Genomic DNA, 23,985 nt, shown 5'->3' on the forward strand with positions numbered 1-23,985 from the left:
GACTGTCAATATACAACTGCAGAAAAAAATATATTCCTAAAAGAACTAAATCCCAATTATTTAATGAATGATAGTAATATAAATTTATCAGGGACAATTTCTATGAATTCATTTAGCTCTTCTCTTTTACAACATTTTCCCTCCTTTTGTTTTCTCAATAATTCCCAGGGCCATGGGAAATAGAATATTATATAGTGTCTTGATTAATTTTTTAAAGTAGCTTCTTTTAGAACAAATCTAATGACAGTAAATAGTCCTTTGAGCTTTAAGTGCACGGAATAGTTTTTCTTTTATGTGGAGTTATATTATCATTGGAAAAAAAACAAAAGGAACATGTAAACTGGTTAAACAAATACAGAGGTATACCTGGGAGACTGATTTACAGCTTCAATTATTTGTTTTGTATTTGTATCTCTGTACTTGTCATTCTCATTGCTTCTTTCACTTTTGTTTTCCCCTTGAAAATTCTGTTGGATATGTATACTCTATCTTTAGATTCTTTTATAAAGATGAAATTTTGTAGGTGATTGTAGTGTTACTCCACAAACATCCTTTCATGTTTTATTAAATGGAAAATGTTTTAGTTTTTATTTTTGGTGCCCAATTCAGGAACATTAAAATGTGGCCATTATATATAATCACTCAATTTAATCATACTATAAAGTTCCTCAATGGAAGTTCAAAACAAGATAATTTTCTGATGAGAATTTGATCATCTCTCTTCACCTTTTGGCTCCCCCTCCCATTGCAGATCTAAAAATGCATAATACTTCTGTCCTGATTAGCTCTTTTGTTATCACAAGACTCCTGAGCACATAAGGATCACATTACCTCTTATACTCATTGTGTGTGTGTGTGTGTGTGTGTGTGTGTGTGTGTGTGACTTGTGTGTTACTTTTAAAATTTTGAAAGGGAAAAAAGTTACTGTTTTCCAGTGTAATTTCTCTCCTACTGATTTTTCTGTTCCAAAATGACAATATGACCATTATTAAATTCTTCACTTCTAAAGAACCCCATCTCATCTAGATTAAGTAGAGCTAATCTGTTGACTTTGAGTTTGGGGTGGGGGGAACTAGACAGCCATGCCAAGGATTGCCACTTGTTCTGTCTTCATTTGCCCATTCTGTATCATCTCTGTCCTGTGGAGCTCCTGGCCACTCAGCGAGAGACTACATTTTGAGCTGTATAGGTAAACATTGGCCACAGGCATGTTAGTGCAAGTGACATGTGCAAATTCCAGATAAGTATGTGAAAATGCTTACCCTCCACACACCCTTTTTCCCCTTTCAGGGACAAGAATGCAGAAGTATGATGGTGATCCAAGTTTGAGTGTGTAGGTGAGGGACAGCCACTCAAGACTAGTGAGTAAAGCAATAATATAGAAGTAACCACAATAACATCATAGAGCAAGTCACCTGATGGGCTAGGACTGCCTGCCAACTTTCAGACTGTTACATAAGGAAGAAGCAACTTCTCTGTTGTTTGAGTCATTTAATTCTGACTGTTTATTGTAGGATTAACCTTTATTCTAACACTCACTGATCTAACCATACTGTTTCTAACCATAATCTTTCCCTTTTCTCGGAAGAGGCAAACTAGGCCTCCCAAGACACTTTCCACCCATTTGAGAGGTAGCAGCCATATTGCAGGGTTGTAAGAGTTGTTTTGATACTTTCTCTCTGAACGAGAGTGATTTAAGGTCTAAGTTGAATATTGGAAAAAATTAAATCCTGAATGCAACATGACTTTTCTTATTATACATCCATATATCATCCTTTATATCACCATAATTATTCTAACTCTTCCAAAACACATATATGACATGAACATGTGTCTCTTATTAATGTCAAGAAATTCCTGAATTTAAAGATTAATGAGACGATATCTAGATTTTAGTGAATTTTTAAAAGATTTTGTTTACTTGAGAGAGAGCTAGCAAGCACAGGAGCAGGGGGGAGGGGCAGAGGGAGAGGGAGAAGCAGACTCCCTGCTGAGCAGGGAGCCCAGTGCAGAGCTCGATCCCAGGACTCCAGGATCATGACCTGAGCTGAAGGCAGACACTTAACCGACTGAGATACCCATGTGTCTGATTTGGGTACAGAACTGGTCTCTCTGAGGAGGTGACATTTGAACAAAGACCTAAGAAAGTGTGCACGTAAGCAAGAGCATTGCAGTGGAATAAAGTTGGCTGCAAATTCTGTGGTACTCCTCCTACTGAAAGATGGAGTCTATTTTTGAAGTTAGAGTTGGCAGGGTTTTAGATCCATTAGATGTGAGAAAGTTCAAGTATGACTTTCAATATTCTTTGCCTTCAGCAACTGACATAATCAGTCAATATATGTTTGTTATTTTGGATGTAGTGATTGGGGAAAATGAATGGTTTTGGTATAATACATAGCTCTATTTTACATATATTTTTTAAAGATTTATTTATCTACTTGAGAGAGAGAGTGAAGGATAGGGGCAGAGGGAGAGGGAGAGAGAAACTCAAGCAGACTCTGTGCTGAGCCTGCAGAACCTGATGTGGGGCTTGATCCCATGACTGCGAGATCATGACCTGTGCCAAAACCAAGAGTCAGTTTAATATGAAAAAAGAAAACTCACTCAACAAACCACCTCTTCCTACTGAATTAACACCTCTCGGAGGAATGTATGCTTGTAGCCATTACTGCTAAACTCAGTAACTTATTAGTTTCAACACCACAATGTGTGGACCTGGCTTCTCTCAGGAAACGGGAAACTTCCAAACACCTAGAAACTTTCCCTTGATGAGAGACAATACTTTCTTACTTACAGCCACTTGTTCCTGTCCACAGTGAATGCTCCCAAGTACATGGCAGGCTCCCTGGTTCTCCTTTGAAGAATCTGATCAGTTTGTTCCAGCTGAATCCCACTAACTCGGCAAGATGTGGTTGAAAAATGTCCACTCAGCACCCTGCATTCCAGCGGAGCTCTCATTTCTCTCATAGCAGGATTTGTGTTAGGATTTGTTTTTCTTGTTTTTATTTGTCAAGGGCTGGTTTGATCACTTTAGAGAGGAACAGAGAAGGTAGGCAAGAATTGGACAGATAGGGGCAAAGTGTTCCAGGTGTTACGGAACCTGGACTGGATGGCCGGCGGAAGAACCAAGCGGCACTGGGAGATCTTGGAGGATCAGAGGTTTATTTAATGCCAGTCAGCTCAGATGAGAGCGATCTCCAAAGCTCTGAGCCCCCAGCACAAAGCGGGCGATTTATACACTTCTATTTCCGCATCCTTGGCCCTTCTGGCGCGTGCGCGTGCACACGCACAGAGCGGGGCAGGGAGAAGAACCCAGATTGATTGGGCGCGGGGGGGGGGAAGCAGAGCAGGGAGAAGAACCCGGAAGAGCCCCGGGTCAGGTACTGGGACTCTCTGGCTGGCTTGGTCGTCCATCTTAAGACACAGATTTTCCTTATCACGGGTACCATGCATAAAAGGAACTGCTTTGGGAGGACGATTGAGGAGCACAGGCAGGCCACGTGGGGTGTCACAGTGCTAGGGGTGCTGGGCGGAGCCTGGAGGCTTATGATTTTTCACTAACTGGGTTTTTATTGCCTTTGAAATTTTGTCAGCAAAAACGCACAATAAGCACAAGTCAGTATACTTTTTTTGAATTAAGCAAAAAGATAAACACACCTATTGGTGTGTAACTATAGCACAGTTGGGAAGATAAACAGAGCTCTAGGAACTCCCGGGCCTCCTTCTGATGGCTGTACCTCCACTCTGAACTCCTGACCAGTGGGGAGCAGGGGGCTCCCACCTCAAGATTGCTGAAGATAAGAGTCGCCCCAAATTGCAGCGCTACATGAGAACTGACATCAGATGCAGTGATTAAGCACTGACCATTTTTCAAGCTTGGGAACGGCTTCCCTTTGCAGCTGCATGGCAGACTTTCGTATTTACGAGCACTTGGTGAGTACTGCGACAGGTTTATTATTTGTTGGCTTTCTCCAGCATTGCACAGTAAAAATTGTTTTCAAAGAGTATTCAAAAGTGGAGCTGGCTGTCATTGTAGCAAACCGAATCCATTCAGTGATATATTTCACTCTCTTGATGGATAACTGGCTCCATGGTTTGGCATTTCAGGAAAAGAGTGGAAATAGAACAAGTCTCAGAGATCATTAATCCTTTTTTTTCCTTCAGACTCCCCTGGGTAGCTGCTTGTGCCATTATCCACATTTCTTTCTGCTGATCTCAACAACTCCATGCTGGCCCCAAACATCACCAGGTGCCCCTTCCACGCACTGCGGTGTTCTTCTAATAGCTGTCTCTGTGCAGGCACTGGAGGGGCCACTTCCTGGGGAACATCCTCAAAGCCCAGGGTGGGGATGGCCACTTAGATCACAGCTTTTGAAAAGGAAATTTCCTGGCAGCTTTCCACACTCAAATGAGGAGCAGAGGGAAGTTTCGAGAACCCCTTTGCCGCTAGAAACAGCACAAGACACAAGAGGGTGTCAGGTTTGAAACGGGCGTTCACCTGCACATCCCGTGAATCCGTTTCCATGGCCTTTTGATATAATTATTCTTGATGTTCCACCTATTGTGCCGTGAGCTAGTGCGGAGGAGAGCCGTAACTGTTCATCTATTTGACAGCACTGAATAAACCTCCTTGCTGTCAGGCAGAGAGGCTGTTATTTTTTATTGCTGTGAAAAAGCTCAGAGTGTGCTGGATGAAATGTCAGGAATCATTAAACAAAATCAGCCCCCAAGGAAAGAGCAGTCAGTGATTATGAAAACCTGGTATCTTTAATTAATCAGAGCATGAAACTTCGGGGGATTAGGGTTGTGCGTGGGTTTGCGGTGGATGTGTGGAAATCTCAGAGCCCTTTCCCGGTGTGCCTCATTTCAAAAAGAGAACTCTAGCTCCAGATGGTCTCAACATCCGGAAGTCTCAGATCCTGCTGAGGATATAGGATGAAGTGTTTTTGTCACTTGCCAGGAAACTGGGGGCATTTCTTTGATGCTGAAAGTGTTAACTTTTGTAGAACATTTAAATTAAATGCAAATATCCTCTTCATCTGTCCTCTAGAGAGTAAAAACTTTCCCCCCCCCAAATTCTTCCCTTTCCCAATTGGGGTGTAAGTATTCTACACCTTAAAATTGCTTTAATTTCTATTGAGTGCGACTTTGTCTCTACATTAACATGTTTTATTGTTTGGGAAAAGTGCTTCCATAGGAAATTTTAAAAATGATATGGAGTAGAAAAGTGCATAAAATCTTTAAGTCTTTCAGTCAATGGGGATGAGTAATGATGGCTTGGGGGGATCCTTCCAGCATCCTCACTGACTGCTCAGGGAAGGCTTTGGGATTTGGGGATTCAAACAAGAGGAAATGCATGAGGCGTTATCTCAGCAGCTGTCAGGGAGAATTCTGGGTTCAGACTGATGCTGCTGTCTGCTCCTGAGGCACTCTCTAGAAGTTTTAAAAACAATCTACATTTCTATTTCCTAGTCTTACAATAAACGTGTATATTTGTTTTTGTGCATATTTGTTTTCTTTCCGAAACAGATGTGAAAAAGTTTAAAAAATCCTGTGGCAGGCTGAAAACCTGGATTTTCCTGTATTGTCAATATGTTCTGACTTTCAAGAAATTAGCTGCATTAAGGTACAATTTACATACAATAAAATTAAAGCATCTTTTTTTTTAAAGATTTATGTATTTATTTATTTGAAAGAGAGAGAATGAGAGAGAGAGAGCACATGAGAGGGGGGAGGGTCAGAGGGAGAAGCAGACCCCCCGCTGAGCAGGGAGCCCGATGTGGGACTCGATCCCGGGACTCCAGGATCATGACCTGAGTCAAAGGCAGTCGCTTAACCAACTGAGCCACCCAGGCGCCCTAAAATTAAAGCATCTTAAGCCTATAGTTGATGGGCTTTGATAGATACAGATCTTCATAGAACCACAAGCACAATCAAGACATAGAACTTTTTCATTGCCTCAGAGAGTTCATCTGTACTCCTTTGAAATTAATCTTCTTCCTCACACCCCACCCCTGGCAACTACTGATTTCCTTTTTGTCGCTGAAGTTTTGCTTTTTCTAGAATGTTATTTATATAGTATAGAGTCCGGGTTCTATCATTTAGCATCTTGCTTCCTAGGTTCATCCATATTATTTCATATCCTAGCAGTTCCCTTTTTATTGAGGAGTGCTGTTTCATTGAATAGATAGATCACAATGCATTAATCTGTTCACCAGTAGATGGACATTTTGGTTGTGTCCAGTTTTTGGCTGTTATGAATAAAGATGTTATAATCATGTGTACAAAGAAGTTTATGTGCATATAATATACTCTACTCTTAACCTGCACTTTGGAGGCTGTACTTTGCTTATTAGGTTTTTGCCGGATAACCACTCTTCACTTGATGAGTAGAGGTTCCAGAATTGTCAGGGCTAATGGTTTGGCCACTTTAGGTCAGAAGCTGAAACTCAGAGTAATCACTCACCATTATGGACCAAAGTGTGCCCCCCAACTCCAGATTCATATGTTGAAATCCTAAGCCCCACCTCCCACCCCCATACTCAGATTATGATTGTATTTGGAGAGAGGACGTTCAAAGAGGTAATTAAAGTGAGGTCATGTGGAAGGCCCTATTCCAATGTGACTGCTATCCTTATAAGGAGAGAACATTAGGACAAAAACAGTATAACACCAAAGGACACAGAGAGAAGGCAGCCATCTTCAATTCCACAGCAGAGCCCTCAGAAGAAACCAGATCCGTTGACACCTTGATCTTGGACTTTTAGCCTCCAGAGCTGTGAGAAAATAAAATTCTGTTGTCTTAAGCCACTGAGTCTGTGGTACCTTGTTATGGCATTCCTAGCAAACTAGTAAGACTCATTAATTCAGTAAACATTCACAGCAAACAGTTTGTGCCAGACACTGCTCAAGGCACTGCGGGTATAGATAATACCCTGTTTGCACAGAGCTTAAATCAGTAGGTGAAAACAAACAGTAGGCAAAAAAAAAAAAAAAAAAAGACAAAACAAAACCCCAAGACAATATGGGGTGGCATTAACAGCTGTGATGGAAAGAAAACAGGGTAATGCAGTACCAAGTAATTGGGGGCCACTTCAGACTAAGGTTCAGGAAGGCCTCAGGAAGATATTTAAGTTCAGAACTGAGTGATGATGAAGAGCCAAGCCCAAGATGATCCAGAGGAAGAGGAATCCAGGTAGTGAGAACCCTAAGTGCAAAATGCCATAGGAAAGTTGATAAAATTTATCGAATGTCTGATTTCTATCCAGCAGGATTCCAGGCTCTTGACATACATTATCTCTAATTCTCATCAGAGCCCTGTAAACAGCTATTTCTGTTTTTACAAATGAGGACACTGAGGCTGATTGGTAAAAAGACTTGTACACCCACAGACATACACCCATGACACATAAAAGTACAAACTTGGGTATACTCTATCTGAATGAACCTTTGCATGTTAGGCCAGTGGTCTCTAAACTGGAGAATGTCTATCCTAAAGGTAAACAAAGACTTCTTGGGTGCTGTTAGGAAAAATAATTTCCAGATTCTATCTTTGTTTGTTGTTCCTAAAATTGATCTTTCTGTGAACATGTCTGAAATGAAAGAGCTTGCCTTGTCTTTCCTGCCACCCCTTTTACAAAAGGGAAAGAGCATCTCTCTCTATCTCTGTCTTTCATGTGTGTCATCCAAGGATATAAAAGCAAGGGAACAGCCATAAAGGAAGAGTCTGAAATGTTGTTGGTGTTGAGAGAGCGTGTGGCTCAGATGACTTGGTGAAAGTACTTGTACAAGTCAGGTACCTTCCACTTTGCTCTAAAGGAGAGCCTGTTGGATTATTAACAGTGCTTGTTTTTAATGATAAATGACTATGAAATTTCTTTCAAAGATTTATTATTTGAGAGAAAGAGAGAGAGCATGAACGGAAGGAGGGGCAGAGGGAGAGAATCTTCAAGCAGACTCCCTGCTGAGCGTGGAGCCAATTCAGGGCTTCATCTCAGGACCCATGAAATCAGGACTTGAGCCAAAACTGAGAGTCGGATGCTCAACCAACTGAGCCACCCAGGCACCCTATGAAATTTTTAATAGATAATTCAGAAGGATTTTTTTTTAATTGTCATGGTTATGACCAAACTCTCCCCATTTTCATATATTATTTATGTGAGTAAGGTTTTCAGAGATTGCATCTATAAAAATGTGGGAATAAAATCGATGTTGAATTTCATCGCAGTCCAGCAGTAATAACCACGGTGATATGTCCCAGTCAAAAACTAAATAGGTAGGGTGCCTGGGTGGCTCAGTTGGTTAAGCGACTGCCTTCGGCTCAGGTCATGATCCTGGAGTCCCGGGATTGAGTCCCGCATCAGGCTTCCTGCTCAGCAGGGAGTCTGCTTCTCCCTCTGACCCTCTTCCCTCTCATGCTTTCTATCTCTCATTCTTTCTCTCTCTCAAATAAATAAATAAAATCTTTAAAAAAAAAAACTAAATAGGTAAACCAGCTCCATCTATTTTATTAAGAGATGTATTTTCAATGAAAATTGACTTTAGGTTTGTTAATTAAACATTAAAAAATATATTTATGTTTGTTTATTTGAGTTCTAATAATAATTGTCATGAAAACTCAATTCTGAGGAAATCTTAAACACTTGGAGAATTAAGGTCACATAAAATAAGAATAAAACATTTCCGTTTATATTTAGGGTATCATCTGAAATATATGATTGATCAATAAAAGGTATTTATTTTATTTTATTTTATTATTTTATTTAATTTTGTTTTGTTTTGCTAGTCACCATACAATACATCATTAGTTTTTTTTCCATCTTTTTATTGTTATGTTAATCACCATACATTACATCATTAGTTTTTGATGTAGTGTTCCATGATTCATTGTTTGTGCATAACACCCAGTGCTCCATGCAGTATGTGCCCTCCTTAATACCCATTAGCGGGCTAACCCATCCCCTCCCACCCCCCTCCCCTTCTAAAACCCTCAGTTTGTTTCTCGGAGTCCATAGTCTCTCATGGTTCATATCCCCCCCTTCATTTTTCCCTTCCTTCTCCTAATGTCCTCCATGCTTATTCCTCATGTTCCACAAATAAGTGAAACCATATGATAATTGACTTTCTCTGCTTGACTTATTTCCCTAAGCATAATCTCCTCCAGTCCCATCCATGTTGATGCAAAAGTTGGGTATTCATCCTTTCTGATGGCTGAGTAATATTCCATTGTATATATGGACCACCTCTTATTTATCCATTCATCTGTTGAAGGGCATCTCGGCTCTTTCCACAGTTTGGCTATTGCGGACATTGCTGCTATGAACATTGGGGTGCATATGGCCCTTCTTTTCACTACATCTGTGTCTTTGGGGTAAATGCCCAGTAGTGCAATTGCTGGATCATAGGGTAGCTCTATTTTTAATTTTTTGAGGAAACTCCACACTGTTTCCAAAGTGGCTGTACCAACTTGCATTCCCACCAACAGTGTAAGAGGGTTCCCCTTTCTCCACAACCTTTCCACCATTTGTTATTTCTTGCCTTGTCAATTTTTGCCGTTCTAACTGGTGTAAGGTGGTATCTCAGTGTGGTTTTGATTTGAATTTCCCTGATGGCTAATGCTGATGAAGATTTTTTCATGTTTCTGTTAGCTGTTTGTATGTCTTCTTTTGAGAAGTGTGTTCATGTCTTCTGCCCATTTTTTGACTTGATTATTTGTTTTTTGGGTGTTGAGTTTGAGAAGTTCTTTATAGATCTTGGAAATCAGTGCTTTGTCAGTAGTGTCATTTGCAAATATCTTCTCCCATTCTGTGGGTTGCCTCTTTGTTTTGTTGACTGTTTCCTTTGCTGTGCAGAAGCTTTTTATCTTGATGAAGTCCCAAAAGTTCATTTTTGCTTTTGTTTCACTAGCCTTTGGAGATGTATTTTGAAAGAAGTTGCTATGGCCAATGTCGAAGAGGTTACTGCCTATGTTTTCCTCTAGGATTTTGATGGATTCCTGTCTCACATTGAGGTCTTTCATCCATTTTTGAGTTTATTTTTGTGGATGGTGTTAGAGAATGGTTGAGTTTCATTCTTCTGTATATAGCTGTCCAGTATTCCCAGCACCATTATTGAAGAGACTGTCTTTTTTCCTTTGCATTTTTTTTCCTGCTTTGTCAAAGATTATTTGACCATAGAGTTGAGGGTCTGTATCTGGGCTCTCTATTCTGTTCCATTCAAAATTCCAATGACATTTTTCAAAGTGCCAGAACAAACAATCCTAAAATTTGTATGGAATCAGAAAAGACCCTGAATCACCAAGGAAATGTTGAAAAAGAAAAACAAAGCTGGGGGCATCATGTTGCCTGATTTCAAGCTATATTACAAAGCAGTGATCAGCAAGACAGCATGGTACTGGCACAAAAATAAAAGGTTTTTGAGCATAAGTACATTACATAAAAATAATATTCTGTGAGAACAAAAATGAATTTAAAGAAGAAAGAGTAATATAAAATTTCTGGCTGTTACAAAAATCATTTTTAGAATTATAAATTTTATATGGTATTTGAATTTCACTGGATATATTTGAATGAATAAGTTAACCATTTAGTTAAAATTTTCAGGATTAGAATATGCTGGAAATGATATCTTTTGCAGCCATTTGAATTTAGGATACATTTTTTAAAATGTCAACTCAAGTCTTCTGTTCAACATGTCAAAGCTTGGATCCTAATTTCAACCTAATCTTGTTGCATTCTACATTTGTCTTACTAATAACCTTGTTTGTACCAGAGGTATCCATCCTCAGTCTACTTGGTTCAGAGAAAGGCACTCTTTGTTCATCTGTCCTTCTCAGAGTATTAGCCCTTTCTACCTCAGTAAACATTCTCCTTGGTGGCTTATGGTGTGAATAGTACATGTAAACAGGGTTATGTTTTTATGATGCATGAGGCAAAATATGCAGTACTTAATAGCTCAATTTATAATTGGAATCCAGACTCTACATCTTCAATGTAGTGAAGATGTAGTACTGTCTAGTACCAAAAAGCCTGGTACTGTTTTTTGGATACTTTTTAACTTTTAATTTCTATGTGCCTCAGTTTTTTTTTTTTTTTTTTTTTTTCATTTTGAAATGAGGATAATCATAGCAATTACTTCATGGGGGTTGTGAGGAATAAATAAGTTAATATATGTAAAGTGCTTTGAGGATTGTTTAATACAAGAAACGATATTACCACATATTCTGCATATGGCTGGGAGAGATACTTGCTACTTTATTAGTCACCTCTGTCAGTCTCTATGGATACTATAAAAATCACTAAAATTTAATGAATACATGTTATCATTTCTCTTAGAACTATAATTAGGCCTTCAACACAATTCTATGCAAAATAAATTTAGTTCCATACAAAATAAGCCTTTTAGGTACTGTTTCGATTCCATTTGAGTACAAAGTTCATCTACTTTCTTTTTCAAATGTAGTTTTTTCTTTTCTTCCTTCCTTCGTTCCTTCCTTCCTTTTTTCTTTCTTTCTTTCTTTCTTTCTTTCTTTTTCTTTCTTTCTTTCTTTTTTTTTCTTTCTTTTCTTTTCTTTTCTTTTCTTTTCTTTTTTCTTTTCTTTCTTTCTTTTCTTTTTTATAACTAAAGGTATGTTTTCCATAAGACATTGGGAGACTTTTCATGACTGAAGGAATGATTTAGAGTTTGTCTGTTTACATTGGAATTAAAGAAATTGTCAAATTACCTAGTGATTGAACAGCCTTCTTCTTTTGAAGAGCTGTAGATTTTGTTTTGTTTTCTAATAAAAACTGAATAGTCTTCTTACATATGTGTGTAGAGATTAAACAGAGATTAGTAGTCGAAAGTGCAGATTTAAATCTTCTGTTAGATATGGGTGGTAACCTCTTTTTCTAACCTAAGCCCCCTCAGTTTTTCTGTGACTCAGGTACACTGAATCCATTGCTCTTGGCTACTTTCAGTTAACTTTCCTTCTTCCCTCCCTCCCTCCCTTCTTCCTTCCTTCCTTCCTTCCTTCCTTCCTTCCTTCCTTCCTTCCTTCCTTCCTTCCTTCCTTCCTCCCTTCCTCCCTCCCTCCTCCCTCCCTCCCTCCCTCCCTTCCTCTCCTTCCTTCCTTGTTGTCTGTCTTCTTCCCTTGTCTTTCTTTTCTCCTCCCCCTCCCCCTTCCTCCTCTTATAGGATACCCTGAGTGGTGAAAGACTGAGTATACAGTCTGGATGTGCTGCTGCAGTAGGTACCAAATCCAAATACTTTGGTTAAAGTCAAGGTTTCATCATTCATCTGGCTTTACATGGCACAGGTATAATAGTTGGAGAGTTCAATACTGTTTACCTTGACTGCTCACCACTGGTAAAGCAAAGTCATCTAAAAATTTCTATTTTTTTAATATTTAAAAGAAGAGGATTGTGTAGCAATTAGGATATTATTCTGGAATAATTCATTTCATTGGATAGTATCCCTTTTACCTAAAATGCTAACATGCACCTCATTTGAACATTTCCAACAGATCTTTGAAAGACATGGTTTTTGCATTTCCCATTCTTGTGAGTTTCTGGAAGTCCAATTTTGGCTTAGTATTATAAGCATTTACTGTTTAGCAAGAAGTGTTTAACTTCCGGGCCACCTGGGTGATTCGGATGGTTGAGCGTCTGCCTTCGGCTGAGGTCATGATCCCAGGGTCCTGGGATGGAGCCCCGCATCGGGCTCCTGACTCAGAGGGGAGCCTGCTTCTCCCTCTCCCTCTGCCTCTCCCCCTGCTCATGCTCTCTCTCTCTCTGTGTGTCTCTGTGTCTCAAATGAATAACTAAAATCTTAAAAAAAAAAAAAAAAAGTGTTTCAGACTTCCTCTAATTCTGAAAGTTCTTCCAGTGGGACTTAATATAGTTGACATGAATTTAAATATTAAATTTTTTTAATATTAAATTGGTGATTTCATATAATTTTCTCCTGTTCCTTAAATTATTAAATTATTTTATTTTAATATAAACTAAAATACCATTAACTTAAAGTGTAATTAATTTGAACTTTGTTTTAACATTTAAAATGTTATTAATCAATTACAAGTAGTATTAATTCATCTCCTTAAATTATGTTTCTGATTAAACCAAGCACTATATGTACGTATTTTAATTATAAAAGATTCAAGCAATACATACAAAGTAATTGGGAGAAACTCTTCCTTCTTTCTATTTCCTTCTAATTCTAATTTTCCCAGAAGTATTATCATTGATAGGTTCTTGTGTATTCTTTCAAACATTCTTCTGACATATGACATATAGATCTGTGCTACGTTATACATTCTGGGCATTGACTGATACCTATTATTTTGGAGAGTCAAGTTGCCTTTAGTTCTTAGAAACTGTTTTCTATCATTTCTCCAATTATTTACACTTTCTACTTACACTGCCTCCCCATTTCTAAATTTTGTTGGAATTTTCTTCATGTTTCTAACACTGATACATTCTATACTCAGGTCTTTTGAATAGTTTAATGGAAGAATCTTTTCTTAATATTTCAACTAACTAATAAGTTTTTCAGTTGAGTACATTTTATTTTTTAGGTCATCTATTGTTCTGACAAACATTTTTTAAATTTCTGAGATCTTCATGTGTTTCTTTTCCATATATATATATATATGCAGTCTCCTCTAATATCCTTGTCATTATTAGCTATACTTAATAATTATATTGGCATGGGTCATATGGATCATTGAGTTTGGTATGTTTTTTGAATTCAGTGTGTTTTGTTTCTGGCACAGTTTTTGCTCAAATGCTTATGGAATTTTGATGGTTAGCTTATCTTTTTTTTTTTTTTTAATCCTATCCATTAGTCCATTCAGTTTATAGGAAGAGGACATGTGTGACTGCAGGTGAGGTGTCAAAATGTTGTGTGAGGGCTAATTGAGGTGTGCTAGCTCCCTGATGTAGCTAACTGGCCACTCTCATTTTCTTACTTAGGGAGACTCATTTCCTGCTTTCTCAGAGGTATGTGCTCTTCATGACCATTGCTCAGTAAAGGGGAAAAAGGTATAGGGGATAATAGCACCCAGGCACTTCTGTTGGTGACCATATTAATTACTCCTAATAACCATCTTGGGACATTTTTTATCTGTATGGTCTTAGGTCCGAGCTCCTCACAAACCACTCCTACATCAGTATCATTTTCTTCCTGATTATCATTGTTTGCAACTTCTTTCCACCAACTAACCCCCTGCTCCCATTGGCTTAATATACTTTTTTTCTTTAGGAATTCTGCAGACCTTTTTGTGCTCTTTCTTGTTTCTTGATTTTTTTTCTTTTTTGAAAAAATATTTACCATTTTATGAGAAGATGATGGCTTGTTCAATCTAACTTCTTTCCTTTTTTCAGCTTTATTGAAGTATAACTGACAAATAAAAATTGTATATATTGAAAGTGTACAACTTGATCAATCTGACTTCTTGATTCAGTTTTGTTTATTTCTTGAATTTTCAGCAACAATTAATATATAGTATGCTTTTGGGTTTTACATTTTTTCTTAACAGAACTGGCTCACAGCAAAATGATGAGAACTAGACAAAGTTTAGTTCTGTTTTCCTACCACTCTGGAAGATTAAAAATTTTCAAAAATCATTTATATTCAATTCCAAATGACTATAAGATTAAGTATTTATTTCCCAGAAGATCCTACATTACAAGGGATCTGAATAATGTCCTAAAGCTTACATGCGTTTACAAGTCTCATGGGAAAAGTTATTGGCAAAGATAAAGGGCTGAAAGTTAATGCATAAGACTGTTGTTCTGTGTATCGTGCTAAAGGTAATGCGTGTGGTTCTTGTTTCCAAACTTGGACTTAGTTGTTCTCGATAATCATTTAGCCATATCTAAAAGGTCTTAGGTTGTGTTTGCTCAGTGAAAGGGGACAAATATATAATTATTTTATCATATCATATCATTCAATATTAATTACATCCTGGTGCTGTTCTGGAAAGCCATGAAAATTGCAGATAGCCGATATTAGTTGAAAATTGTTAATTATTCCAAAATCCGGATAAGAAATGTTTGGTTTAACTCGTGACAAATTAATGGAGAATGAGTTAGCTAGGTTATTAAGTGATTTTGGTGTCATAAGCTTTTTCATTTTAGAGTTTCTAAATATATACCATTTTTATTTCTTAATATTATAGATTGTACTCAAAATGACTCAGAAACTAGCTGGTCAGACTCCCTAATTTAACAGAGGAGGGAATGAAGACAAAGAAATAAGCTAAGTATGCTCACTCAATTGACTATGGCTAAAAATGGAAAACAAATTCTTATTTGGGCTCCTGTTTTCTCATTCTTTCCATTCCAATTTGCTCCCCACAAGGAGAGTTTCCAGTGGACAATTTGTCTCTAATCAGGAATTACTGTACAGGTCAAACATGGAAATAGGGAAATACAAAAAATCTTTTCCACCTAATCTCTCTAACAAGCTATAAAAAATAGTGTTTCCCGGTAACTTATGTCTGATTTCTCTGAAAAAGGAGAATGCACAAAGTGAAACAGAAAATGCATAGCATAGTCCTTGAACTGATAAAATGGTTTCAATAAACATTAAACAGTGAATAATATATTATTTTTTACAAAGTACAGTTCATGTCATATACATTTCTCTTAATGGCCCCTGACTTCCCTGGTACAGTTTAAAAATGGAAACAAAATAATGGGGTGCTTTTTCATGAAACCAGAAGTCGCCTCTCTACTCATAATCACTACCACAAGCCACATATACATGCTCAAATTTAACAATTGTTTTTCGATCAGAATCTGGAATAATATGCCATGTGGGGACTCTTTTCTCATAAATGGTAATAAATCCCTGAGAAAAATGCTCAGAGGGACCAAGGTTTATGATGACTCACTGGAATTCATATTTTCCTTAGATATAATATGGAATTAATGTGATGGCCCAAAGTGTGTGTGTGTGTGTGTGTGTGTGTGTGTGTGTGTGTGTGTGTGTATGCACAAACACAATTTAGGAAATCTGAAAAATGTCTGTCAAAATGATAATTTTTGAATTGCATTAAAAAACCACTAATTTGACATAAAGTTAAATAATTAAAACTGTGGTAATAGTAACAGTAATCTGAGTGCTTACTATGTGCCAGAAACTTTTCTAAACTCTTCATCTGCATTAACCCACATAATCCTTATAACACTATAAGTATTACTATTACTCCCGTATTTAAAAGGCTTGGAAATTTGCTTGGAAAGGTTATATGTTGGGGATGTCAGAGAGCCTGAATTTCAACCAAGACTATCCGGTTTTGAAATTCAAACCCTCAACTATCTCCAGGCTAATGTATCCAAATAGACTCATCCTCTTTCGTTTCCCTACCTAGCAGTTTATATTGTTAATAGAAACAGAGAGGGAGACAAACCATGAGAGACTCTTGACTGTCAGGGAAACAAACTGAGGGTTGCAGAAAGGGAGGTGGGTTGGGGGCTTGGGGTCACTGGGTGATGAGCACTAAGGAGGGCACGTGATGCGATGAGCCCTGGGTGTTACACACAACTAATGAATCATTGAACATTACATCGAAAACTAATGATGTATTATATGTTGGCTAATTGAATTTAAATTTAAAAAATAAACCTTGGAGTACTCAGGATTTCAAATATTTTAAATTTTTTGTGTGTGTATGTGTGTGTTTAGGAAGGTAGTAAAGGTAGATTTTTTAAACTGTAATTTCTAGTGAATTCGTTTGTAATCTACTTTGTAATAATTTAAACAGTTTTCCTTTTTAATTCTTTTTGTCTCACCTCTACGTTTTCATCTCAGTAACTTTATCTTTTTATAAGTCTATTCAAAATGAAAAAAATGTGGGGAAATAGCAAAATAGTAAATAATACATTCTTTTTTGGGGTAAGAGTAATTGCTTAACATGCTTCTGTCCATGGTCTACAGTTTGGATTTTAACTTGTCTATGACCTTAATTTGTAAGATATGAGTGCTTTGTATTAAGTTCGTGCAATGTTATCAGCATATTATTGGTAAATTCTTTAAAAATTGTTATTTTATTTTTAATACTTTCTTTTTTAAAACAGATTTTATTTGAGAGAGAGAGAGAGAGAGAGAGAGAGCACAAGCAAAGGGGAAGGGCAGAGGGAGAGGGAGAAGCAGACTCCCCGCTGAGCAAGGAGCCTGATGTAGGACTCAGTCCCAGGACCCTGGGATCAGGACCTGGGCCGAAGGCAGATGTTTAACTGACTGAGCCACCCAGGAGCCGCTAAAATTGTTATTTTAAATTAATTTTGGGGTAACTTTGTCTTTTTTGGTATCAGTATCTAGTAGAGTTCCACTCAATAATGAAGCGGGTTTTTTGTTTTTGTTTTTGGTACCATTTCCCCAAGTGGATGCAATATTCTCCAAGTGTCAGTCACAGAGCAGGGATTTTATTATTATTTTTTAAATACTGAGTCAATCCCCAGCACCTTTTTTAAATTTTTTTTTTTTTATTTGAGAGAGAGTGAGTGAGAGCACAAGCAGGGGCAGAGGGGGAGGGAGAAGCAGGCTCCCTGCTAAGCAGGGAGCCTGAAGTGGGGCTCGATCCCAGGACCCTGGGATCATGACCTGAGCCGAAGGCAGATACTTAACCTACTGAGCCACCCAGGCGCCCCAATTCCCAGCACCTTGAACACACTCCAGAATAGCAAGCATTCAATAGATATCATGATGAATAAACCAGTTGCAAGCGTTTGTCTGAAATGATTATCAGTGTACTTTATGACTTGATTTAGGTGATTAAAAATGCCGAGATCTTTCTTTTTTTGATATTTTGCACTAAGAGGCTAGGAATATAGAAGGAAAATTACTCCTGGCTTGGATCCCACACTCCTTTTTATAACATACAATTGCTGTGAGGATTCAAATATGTAAAGTATCCATTATAGTACCTGGAACATGATAGGGTTAAAATAAATGGTATCTAGTATTATAAACAGGTTAAAAAAACAATAAAACACTAAGAATATTCTCATATGAAGTACTGTGGATCAGGGAAGTACTGCATTTTATTTCATATAGCAGGTTGAATCCACACACTTCACTACCCTCAGCTATATTGCTGTACTTTTGTTCTTAAGGAGCTGTAATAATATAACCTAAACATCAGGCACTGAATGTACATGTCATGGAAAAATCCCATTCTCTTCTGAAAAATCCTTGCTTGTGGAAGCCATGTGAATGGATCCTCCTTTGCCTTCCAGATCAATACGATCAATCCTATTTTTCTATATTTAGGAGCTGTGATCTGGTTATTCCCTAACTCTTCTTCTTCTTCTTCTTTTTTTAAGATTCTATTTATTTATTTGAGCAAGAGAGAGAGAGCACAAGCAGGGGGAGCGGCAGGAAAGGGGAGCCCAATGTGGGGCCCAATACCAAGACCCCGGGATCATGACCTGAGCCGAAGGCAGACGCTTAACCGACTGAGCCACACAGGGGCCCCCCTAACTCTTCTTTAACAGATCTGTTTATCGGCATCCAAAAGTATCCTGGATTCTTTGGGGGAAAAATCCTTTCTCTACCCTATAAGCTCCTCTAAAAATGTTTCTGCTCCCCTTAGAAACTAACTTCTTAAATTGTTTAATCATCTATATACGCTACCGTTCCTTGCCTCCCATTTCCTCCTTATCCAGCACCCCACACTCCACTGACTTGCTACTATTGATGTCTGTCACCGTGTTAAGTCCAAAGGCCCTTTTCTGTCTTCATTTTAGTAGATCTCTTCGTAGCATTCAACACAGTTAACCACTTTCTCCTTGAAACATTGTTTTTCCTCAGCTTCTATGACATGCCACTGCACCTTTGTCTTCCTGCTAATTTGACAGTTTCATTTAAGGTCCTTTGTCAGTTACTCTTTCTTTATCTCTAAATACTGGAGATCTTTAGGGCTTAGCCCTGGGATTTCTTCACACTCTATACTCACTGTGTATGGTATTACTAATTCTGTACACATGTATAAAGCTGTGTTGAAAGGGAGCATAGACTGTCCTCTTTTTTTTTTATCAAGAGTTTGGAAGGGAATTTAAACTCCACCCCCACCCCCATACTGATGTATACTTAAAATTTGATTTTCTCTTTCCCTTGGAATCATTATTTCCATATTGACAAAAATAGGCTTGCTTTTAGAAGAGCATGATTGCAATATCCAGTTGTATCTAAGCTTTTAGAACTAGGTTTCCATTATCTTATATTTATGCATTTGACTCTTATGATCCCAAGTATGGGACATCATATTTATTCATATGACATTAGGTCATAGTACTTATAGTTTGGCATTCCAGTGTATGGAGATTATTTTGAATCTTGAGTCTGCCATTCCACACATTCCTATCTCTCTATGCTTAGTGACATGTAAATTTGAAAAGTGTGAGTTTGGCTTTTTTGGAATTAAGGGAAAAGTGCTAATGGGAGAAAACTAGAAAAGAACACTGATGTGCTTCTCCAAAGGCTCCCCATTAGTTGATATGAGGCACTGAACCTGCTCCAGGGAACGTCATCCAGGATGGTAACTAAAAACAATACTTATTAGGCTGACATGAATACATACTATAGAAAAGAAATAATAATATGTATTTATTGGGTAGTTGGTATGTACCCAGCATTTTCCTAAATGCTTTTACATGCATAACTCACTTAATCCTGATAGTACACCTATGAGTAGGTATTAAAATGAGTAATTATACCCATTTTTCAGATAAGAACCTGAAGCATAGAGATGTTAAATAATTGACAGAATTAGGATTTGACCCCAGGACTTTTGATTCTGGGCCTTATGTTCTTAACTGATATGTTCCATTTCATAGTTACAATAGGAAATTTGGACGCTTTTATTTTCTTTTGAAAAAACACAGCCTAGATATTATTCTTTGGGAATGAATCACATTCATTCAGCCAGGGTGATTTAATTAAATCTCAATGTAATTTAAACTAAAGAACTACTGTTAAAAAAGAAAAAAAGTGCGGCACCTGGGTGACCTAGTTGGTTAGGCATCTGACTCTTGGTTTCGGCTCAGGTCATGATCTCTGGGTGGTGGGATTGAGCCCTGTGTTGGGCTCCACCCTCAGCATGGAGTCTGCTTGAGATTCTTTCTCCCTCCTGCTCTGCTCCTGCCCCTGCTCATGCTCTCTCTCTCTCAAATTAAATAAATGAAATTTTATTTATTTATTTTTTTAAATTCTAACTCCTGTTAATACCTTTTCATGGGGTAGGAGTTTCTTTTTTTTTTTTTTTTAAGATTTTATTTATTTACTTGACAGAGAGAAACACAGCGAGAGAGGGAACACAAGCAGGGGGAGTGGGAGAGGGAGAAGCAGGCTTCCCGCCGAGCAGGGAGCCCGATGCGGGGCTCGATCCCAGGGCTCTGGGATCATGACCTGAGCTGAAGGCAGACGCTTAACGACTGAGCCACCCAGGTGCCCCAATAAAAATTTTTTTAAAAAAGGACTAATTAGAAGAAGACATACCTTTAAAGGCCAAAGAACTTATTTATATATGTACAAACAATTTCAAAACAAAACTAATTTTTTGAATGGATCATTTCAAAGCCTTATTTTTTAAATTTTATTATGTTATGTTAATCACCATACATTACATCATTAGTTTTTGATGTAGTGTTCCATGATTCATTGTTTGTGTATAGCACCCAGTGCTCCACTCAATAGGTGCCCTTTTTAATACCCAGCACCAGGCTAACCCCTCCGCCACACCCCTCCCCTCTAGAACCCTCAGTTTGTTTCTTAGAGTCCATAGTCTCTCATGGTTCGTCTCCCCCTCCGATTTCCCTGCCTTCATTTTTCCCTTCCTGCTATCTTCTTTTTTTTAACATATTATGTATTATTTGTTTCAGAGGTACAGGTCTGTGATTCAACAGTCTTACACAATTCACAGTGCTCACCATAGCACATACCCTCCCCAATGTCTGTCACCCAGCCACCCCATCCCTCCCACCCCCCACTACTCTGGCAACACTCTGTTTCCTGAGATTAAGAATTCCTCATATCAGTGAGGTCATATGATACATGTCTTTCTCTGGATTGACTTATTTCGCTCAGCATAATACCCTTCACTTCCATCCACATCACTGCAAGTGGCAAGATTTCATTTTTTATGGCTGCATAATATTCCATTGTGTGTGTGTGTGTGTGTGTGTGTGTGTGTGTGTGTGTGTGTGTGTGTATACATATATATATGTATATATATACACCACATCTTCTTTATCCATTCATCTGTCTATGGATATCTTGACTCTTTCCATAGTTTGGCTATTGTGGACATTGCTGCTATAAACATTGGGGTGCATGTATCCCTTCGGATCATACATTTGTATCTTTGGGGTAAATACCCAGGAGTGCAATTGCTGGGTCATAGGGTAGCTCTATTTTCAACTGTTTGAGGAACCTCCATACTGTTTTCCAGAGTGGTTGCACCAGCTTGCATTCCCACCAACAGTGTAGGAGGGTTCCCCTTTCTCCACATCCCCGCCAATATCTGTCATTTCCTGACTTGTTAATTTTAGCCATTCTGACTGGTGTGAGGTGGTATCTCATTGAGGTTCTGATCTGTATTTCCCTGATGCCGAGTGATGTTGAGCACTTCCTATTTTAAAGTTTCTCTTAAATGTGGTTTCACTGTTTTGGTTTTTTTCTGACACTTTATTTATTTTGTATCTTAATTGACATGTCTTAAATATTGTTTTATACTTAGTCAAGTGTTCTACTTTGAGGACAGTGGTGTCTTGGGATAGAAGTCTCATCAGCTGTAGGGCATGCCTGTGGCAGTTTTTGATAATAGATCATTTGAGCAATGCTATTACCAGTACAGTTGTCCAGGGATTATTTTTTCTAATTCAGTTGTTTTCTGTTGATGCTATTTAATATGCTGGGCTGTTCTGGAAACTACATTAACTCTTTCAGGTGACTAGATACTGGGTAATATTCTGAAACTGCAGTTTCCTCGGAAGTCCCCTCGAACCCTGAAGAAGTGAATTTTGCTTCCAGATGTGCCCTATTTCTGAGAAATTGATTTAGATTCCTAGAGAAGTGGCAGTGAATGTTAATTGATGATGATGATGATGATGATGATGTTACCAGAACTATAAACCCATCCATTGTTTTTGTAACTAGTATAAATGAGCTTTTCATTCCTGACCTCACTAAAATACATCTTAAATATTTGACTGATTCTGAATGAATATAAATTATGTACTTTTTATTAATTTTAAAAATTGTATTGTTTTTTATTTCTTTTGATTTTGAATGTTCATTAGTATGCATGACATTAGTAAACTATTTTTGATGCTGTACTACATTTTCAGAAGTAGGTCTGCTTATATGTCACTTTGTTATATTTAGCTGGAAAAAAGACCTTATTTTTTCTAAATAAAATCAGGAATACATTTATAAAAAATTAGATAATAAAGAGAAAAATGAAAACAATGAAAATTATCTCTAATACCATTCAAATATTACTACTATTAACATTTTAGTATATATCCTTCCAGTGTTTTTCTATCAGTGGCTGTAACTTATTTTTATATTTTACATGGGTCACATTAGTTTTTGGTAACAATAGCTAAACTGTTTAATAGGCTAAGAATCTCTTTTTACATCACTATACAGTATTATGCAAAATTATTTTTTATTGATGCATATATGTTATTGCCATAATTTATTTAACTATTTGTTTACTAGTGAACATTTCTATTTAATTTTTTTTTGCTCTTGTTAAAATAAATATCTTTACAGATAAATATGTTTGAAAGTACATGGTTGGCTCCAGGAAAGAAAGTTATTAGTTCAAACAGTTTGCAAAAGTTTTGTTTTGCCAAATTGTCTTACAGAAGAGTTATTTAATTTCCACTTTTGGCCACAGTATATGAGTAATGCTTGCACTGAGTTTTAAAATTTCTAGTACTCACCTAAAAAGATAGAAGTATGTCTGTGACATAAGGGGAAGAACAGGATATGGGGTTACATGAATAAGTATAACTTACTATACTTACTATAACCAGGTTTGTCATCATGAGTTTGTGGTAATTGCTCTAATGCCAATAGGCAACAAATCTAAGTGAGAAATTGTTACTGCTTTTTCTTCAATAAAACAATAAAAATACTTTCACCATGATGAATAGATTTTACATAGGATTATTTTCTATTTTCTTTTATTTGACAAGCACTGCTGACCAATATTAAAAAAAATAACAAATAAATAAATAAATAAATAACATAACAACAACATTTGTTGGTTATCTACTATATGCCAGGGTACTATTCTAAATACATATATCAACTTATATTCTGAACGCAAATTTGGTATGAATTAATTGAAACATGCAGCTCATGTTCTAAATTAACTAGACCACAATAATTAGATGATGTCTGGTTTACTAGGACTTAGCAAACTGTTGGCTTATTTGGCACTATTTTCAGACTATTACCACATAAATGTGACCATGTGCCTCTTATTTAATAATATGAAATCTAAACAGTGTTAAGAAAGACTAAACATACATTTTATAATTGAGGTACAGCATTGAAATCTAGTGATTTAGTAACAATCAGCACATTGCATCCAGCCATTTGTTTAGTTTCTCAAATTTTAAAGTAGGTGATGATAACCAGAATGCTATGTAACTTTAAAGATGAATTTGAAGAAGAAAATAATATGACAATTTGGATACTTCACATATAACTGATAAAATTCAATGTCCCTTCTCAATGGGGAGGGGAAACCCTCTTACTTTTCATTTAATTAGAATGAGTTTATTCTCTTCCTATGAGAAATATCTGTCAGTTTCTTGTAAACATTCTTGACTTCCTTCCTGGGCATATCCCAATCTTGGTTAAACCTTACTCTGTCTTCTCTGTGTCTGCCGTAGAGCAGTTGAACAAAGCTGAAGAAAATCCGACAAGCTGACCAAGACTGTCCCCTTTCTGCTGCCAGATCTACTGTGCAACACATTTGTA

This window comes from Zalophus californianus, chromosome 2 (genome assembly GCF_009762305.2).
Source record: "Zalophus californianus isolate mZalCal1 chromosome 2, mZalCal1.pri.v2, whole genome shotgun sequence".
Lineage (NCBI taxonomy): Eukaryota > Metazoa > Chordata > Mammalia > Carnivora > Otariidae > Zalophus > Zalophus californianus.